This window comes from Salmo salar, chromosome 02 (assembly GCF_965601325.2).
Source record: "Salmo salar chromosome 02, fSalSal1, whole genome shotgun sequence".
In the NCBI taxonomy this organism is placed as follows: Eukaryota; Metazoa; Chordata; class Actinopteri; order Salmoniformes; family Salmonidae; genus Salmo; species Salmo salar.
Window position 1 is genome coordinate 77,532,232 of NC_138292.1, and position 12,769 is coordinate 77,545,000.

General features: G+C 42.3%; 1 protein-coding gene across 2 annotated transcripts in view; it reads right to left on the reverse strand.

Annotated features, from left to right (window-relative positions):
• Positions 1-12,141: 12,141 nt before the first annotated feature.
• Positions 12,142-12,769, reverse strand: part of LOC106592921 (calmodulin-regulated spectrin-associated protein 3) — a 26,644-nt gene continuing 26,016 nt past the window's right edge. For both annotated transcript variants that reach the window (XM_045710039.2, XM_045710036.2), the window contains one exon: positions 12,142-12,769. This exon is cut by the window's right edge and continues 914 nt beyond it. The gene's annotated coding sequence lies outside the window, so the exon portion shown is untranslated.

The following is a 12,769-nucleotide window of genomic DNA, read 5'->3' on the forward strand; positions in this document are numbered from 1 at the left end:
AGTATTAAGTGATGGATATATATATACAGCGGCACTGGCTTGCTCTCCACGCCCCGGTAAAGCGCAATTGGCCACTGGTAGCCGAACCCCCCAGCCCCGGGCCAATGTTCCTTGATCTTTTGGGTGGAGCTGAAGGTACAGGGAGGTGAACTGTGTATTAATGTGACTGTCACGTGGCTAAGGGCGTGGCACTGCACACATTGCACACAGGTCAGCCCACAGGGCTCTGTGGAAAAGTAGTGCACTATGCAGGGATGTAAAGTACTTAAGTAAAAATACTTTAAAGTACTACTTACAATTGGGTACTTTAACCACCACTGGAAAGTAGTGCATTATGTAGGGAATAGGGTGCCATTAGGGATGTATCTTAAGGTAAAGTAGTGCACTATGTAGGGAATAGGGTGCCATTAGGGATGTATCTTAAGGTAAAGTAGTGCATTATGTAGGGAATAGGGTGCAATTAGGGATGTATCTTAAGGTAAAGTAGTGCATTATGTAGGGAATAGGGTGCCATTAGGGATGTATCTTAAGGTAAAGTAGTGCACTATGTAGGGAATAGGGTGCCATTAGGGATGTATCTTAGGGTAAAGTCAAATCAAATCAAATGTTATTTGTCACATACACATGGTTAGCAGATGTTAATGCGAGTGTAGTGAAATGCTTGTGCTTCTAGTTCCGACCATGCAGTAATATCTAGCAAGTAATCTCACAATTTCACAACAACTACCTTATACACACAAGTGTAAAGGAATGAATAAGAATATGTACATATAAATATATATGGATGAGTGATGCCCGAACGGCATAGGCAAGATGCAGTTGATCGTATAGAGTACAGTATTTACATATGAGATGAGTAATGTAGGGTATGAGAACATTATATAAATTTATGAACTTCTTTGAGGAAAAGATCATGATCATTAGAAAGCAAATTACAGACTCCTCTTTAAATCTGGGTATTCCTCCAAAGCTCCATTGTCCTGAGTCTACACAACTCTGCCAGGACCTAGGATCAAGGGAGATACTAAAGTGTTTTAGTACTATATCTCTTGACGCAATGATGAAAATAATCATGGCCTCCAAACCCTCAAGCTGCATACTGGACCCTATTCCAACTAAACTACTGAAAGAGCTGCTTCCTGTGCTTGGCCCTCCTATGTTGAACATAATAAACGGCTCTCTATCCACCGGATGTGTACCAAGCTCACTAAAAGTGGCAGTAATAAAGCCTCTCTTGAAAAAGCCGAATCTTGATCCAGAAATTATAAAAAACTATCGGCAAATATAGAATCTTCCATTCCTCTCAAAAATTTTAGAAAAAGCTGTTGCACAGCAACTCACTGCCTTCCTGAAGACAAACAATGTATACTAAACGCTTCAGTCTGGTTTTTCGACCCCATCATAGCACTGAGACTGCACTTGTGAAGGTGGTAAATGACCTTTTAATGACGTCAGACCGAGGCTCTGCATCTGTCCTCGTGCTCCTAGATCTTAGTGCCGCTTTTGATACCATCGATCACCACATTCTTTTGGAGAGATTGGAAACCCAAATTGGTCTACATGGACAAGTTCTGGCCTGGTTTAGATCTTATCTGTCGGAAAGATATCAGTTTGTCTCTGTGAATGGTTTGTCCTCTGACAAATCAATTGTAAATTTCGGTGTTCCTCAAGGTTCCGTTTTAGGACCACTATTGTTTTCACTATATATTTTACCTCTTGGGGATGTCATTCGAAAACATAATGTTAAATTTCACTGCTATGCGGACGACACACAGCTGTACATTTCAATGAAACATGGTGAAGCCCCAAAATTGCCCTCGCTAGAAGCCTGTGTTTCAGACATAAAGAAGTGGATGGCTGCAAACTTTCTACTTTTAAACTCGGACAAAACAGAGATGCTTGTTCTAGGTCCCAAGAAACAAAGAGATCTTCTGTTGAATCTGACAATTAATCTGGATGGTTGTACAGTCGTCTCAAATAAAACTGTGAAGGACCTCGGCGTTACTCTGGACCCTGATCTCTCTTTTGAAGAACATATCAAGACTGTTTCAAGGACAGCTTTTTTCCATCTACGTAACATTGCAAAAATCAGAAATTTTCTGTCCAAAAATGACGCAGAAAAATTAATCCATGCTTTTGTTACTTCTAGGCTGGACTACTGCAATGCTCTACTTTCCGGCTACCCGGATAAAGCACTAAATAAACTTCAGTTAGTGCTAAATACGGCTGCTAGAATCCTGACTAGAACCAAAAAATTTGATCATATTACTCCAGTGCTAGCCTCCCTACACTGGCTTCCGTTAAGGCAAGGGCTGATTTCAAGGTTTTACTGCTAACCTACAAAGCATTACATGGGCTTGCTCCTACCTATCTTTCTGATTTGGTCCTGCCGTACATACCTACACGTACGCTACGGTCACAAGACGCAGGCCTCCTAATTGTCCCTAGAATTTCTAAGCAAACGGCTGGAGGTAGGGCTTTCTCCTATAGAGCTCCATTTTTATGGAATGGTCTGCCTACCAATGTGAGAGACGCAGACTCAGTCTCAACCTTTAAGTCTTTACTGAAGACTTATCTCTTCAGTAGGTCCTATGATTAAGTATAGTCTGGCCCAGGAGTGTGAAGGTGAACGGAAAGGCTGGAGCAACGAACCGCCCTTGCTGTCTCTGCCTTGCCGGTTCCCCTCTTTCCACTGGGATTCTCTGCCTCTAACCCTTTTACAGGGGCTGAGTCACTGGCCTACTGGTGTTCTTCCATGCCGTCCATGGGAGGGGTGCGTCACTTGAGTGGGTTGAGTCACTGACGTGGTCTTCCTGTCTGGGTTGGCGCCCCCCCCCTTGGGTTGTGCCATGGCGGAGATCGTTGTGGGCTATACTCGGCCTTGTCTTAGGACGGTAAGTTGGTGGTTGGAGACATCCCTCTAGTGGTGTGGGGGCTGTGCTTTGGCAAAGTGGGTGGGGTTATATCCTGCCTGTTTGGCCCTGTCCGGGGGTATCATCGGATGGGGCCACAGTGTCTTCTGATCCCTCCTGTCTCAGCCTCCAGTATTTATGCTGCAGTAGTTTATGTGTCGGGGGGCTAGGGTCAGTCTGTTACATCTGGAGTATTTCTCTTGTCTTATCCGGTGTCCTGTGTGTATTTAAATATGCTCTCTCTAATTCTCTCTTTCTCTCTTTCTGTCTTTCTCTCGGAGGACCTGAGCCCTAGGACCATGCCTCAGGACTACCTGGTATGATGACTCCTTGCTGTCCCCAGTCCACCTGGCCGTGCTGCTGCTCCAGTTTCAACTGTTCTGCCTGCGGCTATGGAACCCTGACCTGTTCACCGGACGTGCTTGTTGCACCCTCGACAACTACTATGATTATTATTATTTGACCATGCTGGTCATTTATGAACATTTTAACATTTTAACATCTTGACCATGTTCTGTTATAATATCCACCCTGCACAGCCAGAAGAGGACTGGCCACCCCTCATAGCCTGGTTCCTCTCTAGGTTTCTTCCTAGGTTTTTGGCCTTTCTAGGGAGTTTTTCCTAGGGAGTTTTTCCTAGCCACCGTGCTTCTTTCACATGCTTTGCTTGCTGTTTGGGGTTTTAGGCTGGGTTTCTGTACAGCACTTTGAGAATATCAGCTGATGTACGAAGGGCTATATAAAAATACATTTGATTTGATTGATTTATATAAAGTGGCATTGTTTGAAGTGGCTAGTGATACATTTAATTACATCAAGGTGGCAAGATGCAGTAGATGGTATAGAGTACAGTATATACATATGAGATGAGGCTATGTAAACATTATATAAAGTGGCATAGTTTAAAGTGAGTAGTGGTACATTTATTACATCCAATTTTTAATTATTAAAGTGGCTGGAGATTTGAGTCAGTATGTTGGCAGCAGCCAGTCAATGTTAGTGATGGCTATTTAACAGTCTGATGGCCTTGAGATAGAAGCTGTTTTTCAGTCTCTCGGTCCCGCTTTGATGCACCTGTACTGACCTTGCCTTCTGGATGATAGCGGGGTGAACAGGCAGTGGCTCGGGTGGTTGTTGTCCTTGGTGATCTTTTTGGCCTGGTGCACTATGTAGAGAATAGGGTGCCATTAGGGATGTATATTAGGGTAAAGTAGTGTACTATGTAGGGAATAGGGTGCCATTTGGGAAATATTTACAAGTGTTTTTCTATTACTTTTACATAACAGTCCATTAGGGCGCTTCTCATTAAGCGAAAATTCTGAATTTGTGTGTGCGTGCGTGTGTGTGTGTACCATTGGGTGTGTGTGTCAGCCAGTTTGTGTGTACCATTGGGTGTGTGTGTCAGTCAGTTTGTGTTAACCATTGGGTGTGCCAGTTTGTGTAAGTGATGATCATGACAGTTTGTGATTGATTGTTGATTTAACACCCAACATAATGACAGATGCATGGCACAGAAAGTGATTCAATGGAAGCCACACTTGAATTTATGTAACCCAATCAAAATCCTCCCAGATGATGGCCTCTCTTTTAGACTTTCTGACTGATTCCAAAAGTTTGCAACAGATTTTGATCTTCACAAATTAAAAGTAATAAAAACAAATAAACAGAATAGAGAAGACACCCTTCAGGACAAATCCCTTCTTCGATTCTCTCCTTTTGCGATCCCACGGTTTGCAGCCAGCACATTCACACTGCCTGCAGCGGTGTGCAAAAAAAGTGGCCCGGTTGCATTTCTTTACCAAGACCAAAGGGGTAGGGTGTTGTTGTTGTTGTTCATCACAGCGAAAGTAATCAAATGAAGCATAACGACATTTACATGTAGCTTCGAAGGGAAGGAATGGTTTAAATGCACATATCAAAGATAGGTTTATTTGAAGTGTTGTCCGTGTGCGCAGTGCACAGCTCAAGGCCTCCCAACCGCGAGCCCTGTGCCTAAACTTTTGATACACATTTAAGATTGATTTATGGATTGTTGGAGAGAGGAAGAGTGGTGAGGGAGACACTGGAGAGAGAAATGGGGAGAGTGTGTGAGAGAGAAGAGAGTGAGGAGATTGAGAGAAAGAGAGAATGATAGTGGGAGAATGGAGAGAGAAAGGGGGAGAGTGTGTGAGAGAGAAGAGAGTGAGGAGATAGAGAGAAAGAGATAAAGAGAGAATGATAGTGGGAGAATGGAGAGAGAAAGGGGGAGAGTGTGTGAGAGAGAAGAAAGTGAGGAGATAGAGAGAAAGAGAGAATGATAGTGGGAGAATGGAGAGAGAAAGGGGGAGAGTGTGTGAGAGAGAAGAAAGTGAGGAGATAGAGAGAAAGAGAGAATGATAGTGGGAGAACGGAGAGAGAAAGGGGGAGAGAAGAAAGTGAGGAGATAGAGAGAAAGAGATAAAGAGAGAATGATAGTGGGAGAATAGAGAGAGAAACGGCGAGATAAAGAAAGACATTGACTCTTGGCACAGCAGTCAGGGTGTCGTGATTGAACCTGTCAGGATGCTCAGGTGTTCTGCTCATCTGTCGCCCCGGGAGTCCTGGGTACAATTATAGGCCTTATTATTAAGGAGGGGGAGAGGGTGGGTGGTGTGGGAGATTAAGAAGGGGGAGGGGGACACAACACCTTGAGTGGGAAAGTGTGTAGTAATTTGGAGAATAAAAACGTATATAAAGCTTGTGTAACTGTGGCGATATAAAACATATTTAAAGCTTGTGTAACTGTGGCGATATAAAACGTATTTAAAGCTTGTGTAACTGTGGAGATATAAAACGTATTTAAAGCTTGTGTAACTGCGGAGATATAAAACGTATTTAAAGCTTGTGTAACTGTGGCGATATAAAACGTATTTAAAGCTTGTGTAACTGTGGAGATATAAAACGTATTTAAAGCTTGTGTAACTGTGGAGATATAAAACGTATTTAAAGCTTGTGTAACTGTGGCGATATAAAACGTATTTAAAGCTTGTGTAACTGTGGCGATATAAAACGTATTTAAAGCTTGTGTAACTGTGGCGATATAAAACGTATTTAAAGCTTGTGTAACTGTGGAGATATAAAACGTATTTAAAGCTTGTGTAACTGTGGAGATATAAAACGTATTTAAAGCTTGTGTAACTGTGGCGATATAAAACGTATTTAAAGCTTGTGTAACTGTGGCGATATAAAACGTATTTAAAGCTTGTGTAACTGTGGCGATATAAAACGTATTTAAAGCTTGTGTAACTGTGGCGATATAAAACGTATTTAAAGCTTATGCAACTATGGAGATATAAAAGTAATGTAACTGTAGAGATATAAAACGTATTTAAAGCTTGTGTAACTATGGAGATATAAAACGTGTATGTGTACACCTAAGCAAAGAACTTTTACACATACAGTATCTCACAAAAGTTAGTACACCCCTCACATTTGTAAATATTTGAGTATATCTTTTCATGTGAAAACACTGAAGAAATGACACTTTGCTACAATGTAAAGTAGTGAGTGTACAGCTTGTATAACATTGTAAATTTGCTGTCCCCTCAAAATAACTCAACACACAGCCATTAATGTCTAAACCGCTGGCAACAAAACTGAATACACCCCTAAGTGAAAATATCCAAATTGGGCCCAAAGTGTCAATATTTTGTGTGGCCACCATCATTTTCCAGCACTGCCTTAACCCTCTTGGGCATGGAGTTCACCAGAGCTTCACAGGTTGCCACTGGAGTCCTCTTCCACTCCTCCATGATGACATCACGGAGCTGGTGGATGTTAGAGATCTTGCACTCCTCCACCTTCCGTTTGAGGATGCCCCACAGATGCTCAATAGGGTTTAGGTCTGGAGACATGCTTGGTCAGTCCATCACCTTTACCCTCAGCTTCTTTAGCAAGGCAGTGGTCGTCTTGGAGGTGTGTTTGGGGTCATTATCATGTTGGAATACTGCCCTGTGGCCCAGTCTCCGAAGGGAGGGGATCATGCTCTGCTTCAGTATGTCACAGTACATGTTGGCATTCATGGTTCCCTCAATGAACTGTAGCTCCCCAGTGCCGGCAGCACTCATGCAGCCCCAGACCATGACACTCCCACCACCATGCTTGACTGTAGGCAAGACACACTTGTCTTTGTACTCCTCACCTGGTTCCGCCACACACGCTTGACACCATCTGAACCAAATACGTTTATCTTGGTGTCATCAGACCACAGGACATGGTTCCAGTAATCCATGTCCTTAGTCTGCTTGTCTTCAGCAAACTGTTTGCGGGCTTTCTTGTGCATCATCTTTAGAAGAGGCTTCCTTCTGGGATGACAGCCATGCAGACCAATTTCATGCAGTGTATGGTCTAAGCACTGACAGGCTGACCCCCCCCCACCCCTTCAACCTCTGCAGCAATGCTGGCAGCACTCATACGTCTATTTCCCAAAGACAACCTCTGGATATGACGCTGAGCACGTGCACTCAACTTCTTTGGTCGACCATGGCGAGGCCTGTTCTGAGTGGAACCTGTCCTGTTAAACCGCTGTATGGTCTTGGCCACCATGCTGCAGCTCAGTTTCAGGGTCTTGGCAATCTTCTTATAGCCCAGGCCATCTTTATGTAGAGCAACAATTCTTTTTTTCAGATCCTCAGAGAGTTCTTTGCCATGAGGTGCCATGTTGAACTTCCAGTGACCAGTCAGTATGAGGGAGTGTGAGAGCGATGACACAAAATTTAACACACCTGCTCCCCATTCACACCTGAGACCTTGTAACACTAACGAGTCACATGACACCAGGGAGGGAAAATGGCTAATTGGGCCCAATTTGGACATTTTCACTTAGGGGTGTACTCACTTTTGTTGCCAGCGGTTTAGACATTAATGGCTGTGTGTTGAGTTATTTTGAGGGGACAGCAAATTTACACTGTTATACAAGCTGTACACTCACTACTTTAAATTGTAGCAAAGTGTCATTTCTTCAGTGTTGTCACATGAAAAGATATACTCAAATATTTACAAAAATGTGAGGGGTGTACTCACTTTTGTGAAATACTGTATGGTTAAACACACAGGGCCTACAACTGTAGAATCATTTTGATAACAACAAGCAATGGAGTTTTATAATAACTTCATTTGTTAAACGCCTATCTGACGTTCTTCTTCTCACCTCTGAGACAATGGCTGGCAGCGGCCCACGTTGTGTGGTGTCTAATGGTTAATCTAATGTTTATGTTCGTCCTGTGTGGTTTTCCCCAGCCCAAGCCCAACCCTGTGATGGGAGGACTGCTGGAGGAGTAGTACTAGAACACAGTGTACAATCTGTCTGCCTAGCATTTGTCTCCTTATCCTAGCTACTAACCTTCTATATCCCCTAGCTCCTAGTCTGTATCTCCTTATCCTAGCTCCTAACCTACATCTCCTTACCCTAGCTCCTAGCCTTCTATATCCCCTAGCTCCTAGCCTGTGTCTCCTTACCCCAGCTCCTAGCCTTCTATGTCCCCTAGCTCCTAGCCTATCTCCTTACCCTAGCGCCTAGCCTTCTATGTCCACTAGCTCCTAGCCTATGTCTCCTTACCCTAGCCCCTAGCCTTCTATGTCCCCTAGCTCCTAGCCTGTCTCCTTACCCTAGCTCCTAGCTCCTATGTCCCCTAGCCTATGTCTCCTTACCCAAGCTCCTAGCCTTCTATGTCCCCTAGCTCCTAGCCTACATCTCCTTACCCTAGCTCCTATGTCCACTTGCTCCTAGCCTGTCTCCTTACCCTAGCTTCTATGTCCCCTAGCTCCTAGCCTATGTCTCCTTACCTTAGCTCCTATGTCCCCTAGCTCCTAGCCTGTCTCCTTACTCTAGCTCCTATGTCCCCTAGCTCCTAGCCTGTCTACTTACCCTACCTCCTATGTCCCCTAGCTCCTAGCCTGTCTACTTACCCTACCTCCTATGTCCCCTAGCTCCTAGCCTATGTCTACTTTCCCTACGTCCCCTAGCTCCTAGACGATGTCTCCTTACCCTAGCTCCTATGTCACCTAGCTCCTAGCCTGTCTCCTTACTCTAGCTCCTATGTCCCCTAGCTCCTAGCCTGTCTACTTACCCTACCTCCTATGTCCCCTAGCTCCTAGCCTATGTCTCCTTACCCTAGCTCCTATGTCCCCTAGCTCCTAGCCTGTCTACTTACCCTAGCTCCTATGTCCCCTAGCTCCTAGCCTGTCTACTTACCCTACCTCCTAGCCTATGTCTACTTTCCCTACCTCCTATGTCCCCTAGCTCCTCCCTAACAGGGAGAGAGAGCCAGAGAGAGAGAAACAGGTAGAGGCAGAGAGAGAAAGGGGACGGGGGAGAGAAACAGAGACAGAAGAGAGAGAGAGAGAGAGAGAGAGAGAGAGAGAGAGAGAGAGAGAGAGAGAGAGAGAGAGAGGGGGGGGGGAGGGATGATGTATTGTAAGACAGTGAAGTGGTGCATCTTGGGTAATAATGAGTGTTTATCAGGGTGTCATCAGATCTCTCATCACACCCTTTATTCTCCATTCACATGGCTAAAGCAATTACACAGCAGGAATCACTAACAACACCGTGTGTGTGTGTGTGTGTGTGTGTGTGTGTGTGTGTGTGTGTGTGTGTGTGTGTGTGTGTGTGTGTGTGTGTGTGTGTGTGTGTTTGTGTCTGTGTGTTTGTGTCTGTGTGTTGTATTTGTGTCTGTGTGTTTGTGTCTGTGTGTTTGTGTCTGTGTGCACCCAAGAGAAAGCCTTTGTGCACACGTATGTGTGTCCATCTTTCAGAAAGAAAAAAAGTGCATGTTGTGTGTACGTGCGTGCATGTTGTGTGTTTGTTTGTATGCGTTTGTGTGTTGCATCTCAATTATATAAATATACCACTCCCTGTTTAACCTACAGAACACAGACATAACTCTATCACGATACATATCCTAGTACAGGCATTTCCACTGTGACCCTACGAGGTCCGGAGCCGGCTGGGTTTCTGTTCTGATCATTAACTACACCCACCTGGTGTCCCAGGTCTAAACCCGTCCCTCATTAAAGGGGAACAATGAAACAATGCAGTGGAACTGGCTAAGAGGTCCAGAGTTGAGTTTGAGGACCCTAGTAGAATGTACATATATTATAACTACACACTATACCCTAGTAGAATGTATATATATTATAACTACCACTATACCCTAGTAGAATGTATATATATTATAACTACCACTATACCCTAGTAGAATGTACATATATTATAACTACCACTACACCCTAGTAGAATGTACATATATTATAACTACCACTATACCCTAGTAGAATGTACATATATTATAACTACCACTATACATACTCTAGTAGAATGTACATATATTATAACTACCACTATACCCTAGTAGAATGTATATATATTATAACTACCACTATACCCTAGTAGAATGTACATATATTATAACTACCACTATACCCTAGTAGAATGTACATATATTATAACTACCACTATACATACTCTAGTAGAATGTACATATATTATAACTACCACTATACATACTCTAGTAGAATGTATATATAGTATAACTACCACTATACCCTAGTAGAATGTACATATATTATAACTACCACTATACATACTCTAGTAGAATGTACATATATTATAACTACCACTATACATACTCTAGTAGAATGTATATATAGTATAACTACCACTATACCCTAGTAGAATGTATATATATTATAACTATCACTATACCCTTGTAGAATGTACATATATTATAACTACCACTATACCCTAGTAGAATGTACATATATTATAACTACCACTATACCCTAGTAGAATGAACATATATTATAACTACCACTATACATACTCTAGTAGAATGTACATATATTATAACTACCACTATACATACTCTAGTAGAATGTATATATAGTATAACTACCACTATACCCTAGTAGAATGTATATATATTATAACTATCACTATACCCTTGTAGAATGTACATATATTATAACTACTACTATACCTTAGTAGAATGTACATATATTATAACTACCACTATACCTTAGTAGAATGTACATATATTATAACTACCACTATACTCTAGTAGAATGTATATATAGTATAACTACCACTATACCCTAGTAGAATGTACATATATTATAACTACCACTATACCTTAGTAGAATGTACATATATTATAACTACCACTATACTCTAGTAGAATGTATATATAGTATAACTACCACTATACCCTAGTAGAATGTACATATATTATAACTACCACTATACCCTAGTAGAATGTACATATATTATAACTACTACTATACATACTCTAGTAGAATGTACATATATTATAACTACCACTATACCCTAGTAGAATGTACATATATTATAACTACCACTATACCCTAGTAGAATGTACATATATTATAACTACCACTATACCCTAGTAGAATGTACATATATTATAACTACCACTATACCTTAGTAGAATGTATATATAACTACCACTATACCTTAGTAGAATGTACATATATTATAACTACCACTATACTCTAGTAGAATGTACCTATATTATAACTACCACTATACCCTAGTAGAATGTACATATATTATAACTACCACTATACATACTCTAGTAGAATGTACATATATTTCGGTATATTTATTTATTCTATACAGTAGTTCCTCTCTACATTTCTTTTCTATGTTGTTTAGTAAATACTACTTGAGGTCTTCTCAGTCAGTTAGCTGCCGCAGGGCATTTACAGTGACATTATATATAGTATAATTCAACTATATGCAGTTGGGTTGTGATTATCATAATGATATAACCCTCAAATAAGAGAGAGAGAAACACTGTTGATGAAATAAGACAGGGAGGATGGGAGGGGAAAGAGAGTTTGTGAGCGAGCGAGCGAGAGAGAGGAGAGAGAGAGATGGAGACATGGTGTTAGGGAGGGAGAGAGAGCGAGAGAGAGAGAAAGGAGAGAAAGAGAGATGAAGAAAGGGTGTTAGGGAGGGAGAGGGAGAGACAGAGAGAGAGACAGAGAGAGATGGAGACATGGTGTTAGGGAGGGAGCGAGAGAGACAGAAAGAGAGACAGAGAGAGATGGAGACATGGTGTTAGGGAGGGAGCGAGAGAGACAGAGAGAGAGAGAGGTAAGACCAGACCAGTTCATCAGGTTCAGAGGAGGTAAGAAGCACACCAGTTAGTTTGGTTCAGACGACTGTTTAGTTCAGATTGACAGAGTCAGGTTTTAAAACACATCTACTTTATTAACCCTACTGTACCGTGGGTGGGTCATAACCCCTGTCCCCTGACCTTTAACTTTCAGGGTTTTACATTTCTATTGGCTGACAACCCATAAGAACCAGTGCTTGACTTGGACTGAAATAGGTGCCAGTACTCAATTTGAGTATCGGTACTGTTTATATTTAGGTGCAGGAACTCTGCAATAGTTTAGAGCTAATATTCTGTAAGAGGTACAGGAAGTCAAGCAGTAGAACATTTGAGGTGCCGTTTGGTACTCAGTTCCGGTGAGCTCCTGCCCAAGTCAAGCACCGTGAGGCCACATGTCCATGCTGCAGCGTCTTTGTACAAATCAGTTATGGCAGGCTAGGGATAGATTCAATCCATAGCGCAGAACATCCATCCACCATATAGCGTGATTGAAATTTAAAGGTAATTTCCGATTTGGCCAACATGTTCTGCGTTTATCGAGAATGCAGTCTCGGCGAATGCGGGAACAGTGCTTTTAAATTTCAGTCGAGCTATAGCGCAGAATCGGATTGAATCTAGGCCTTAGTCTGCCAGCGATGGCCCGTCCGTCACAACTATGTACAATCTTTGATTTTGTGCTATTTGGTGAACACACATCTCGTG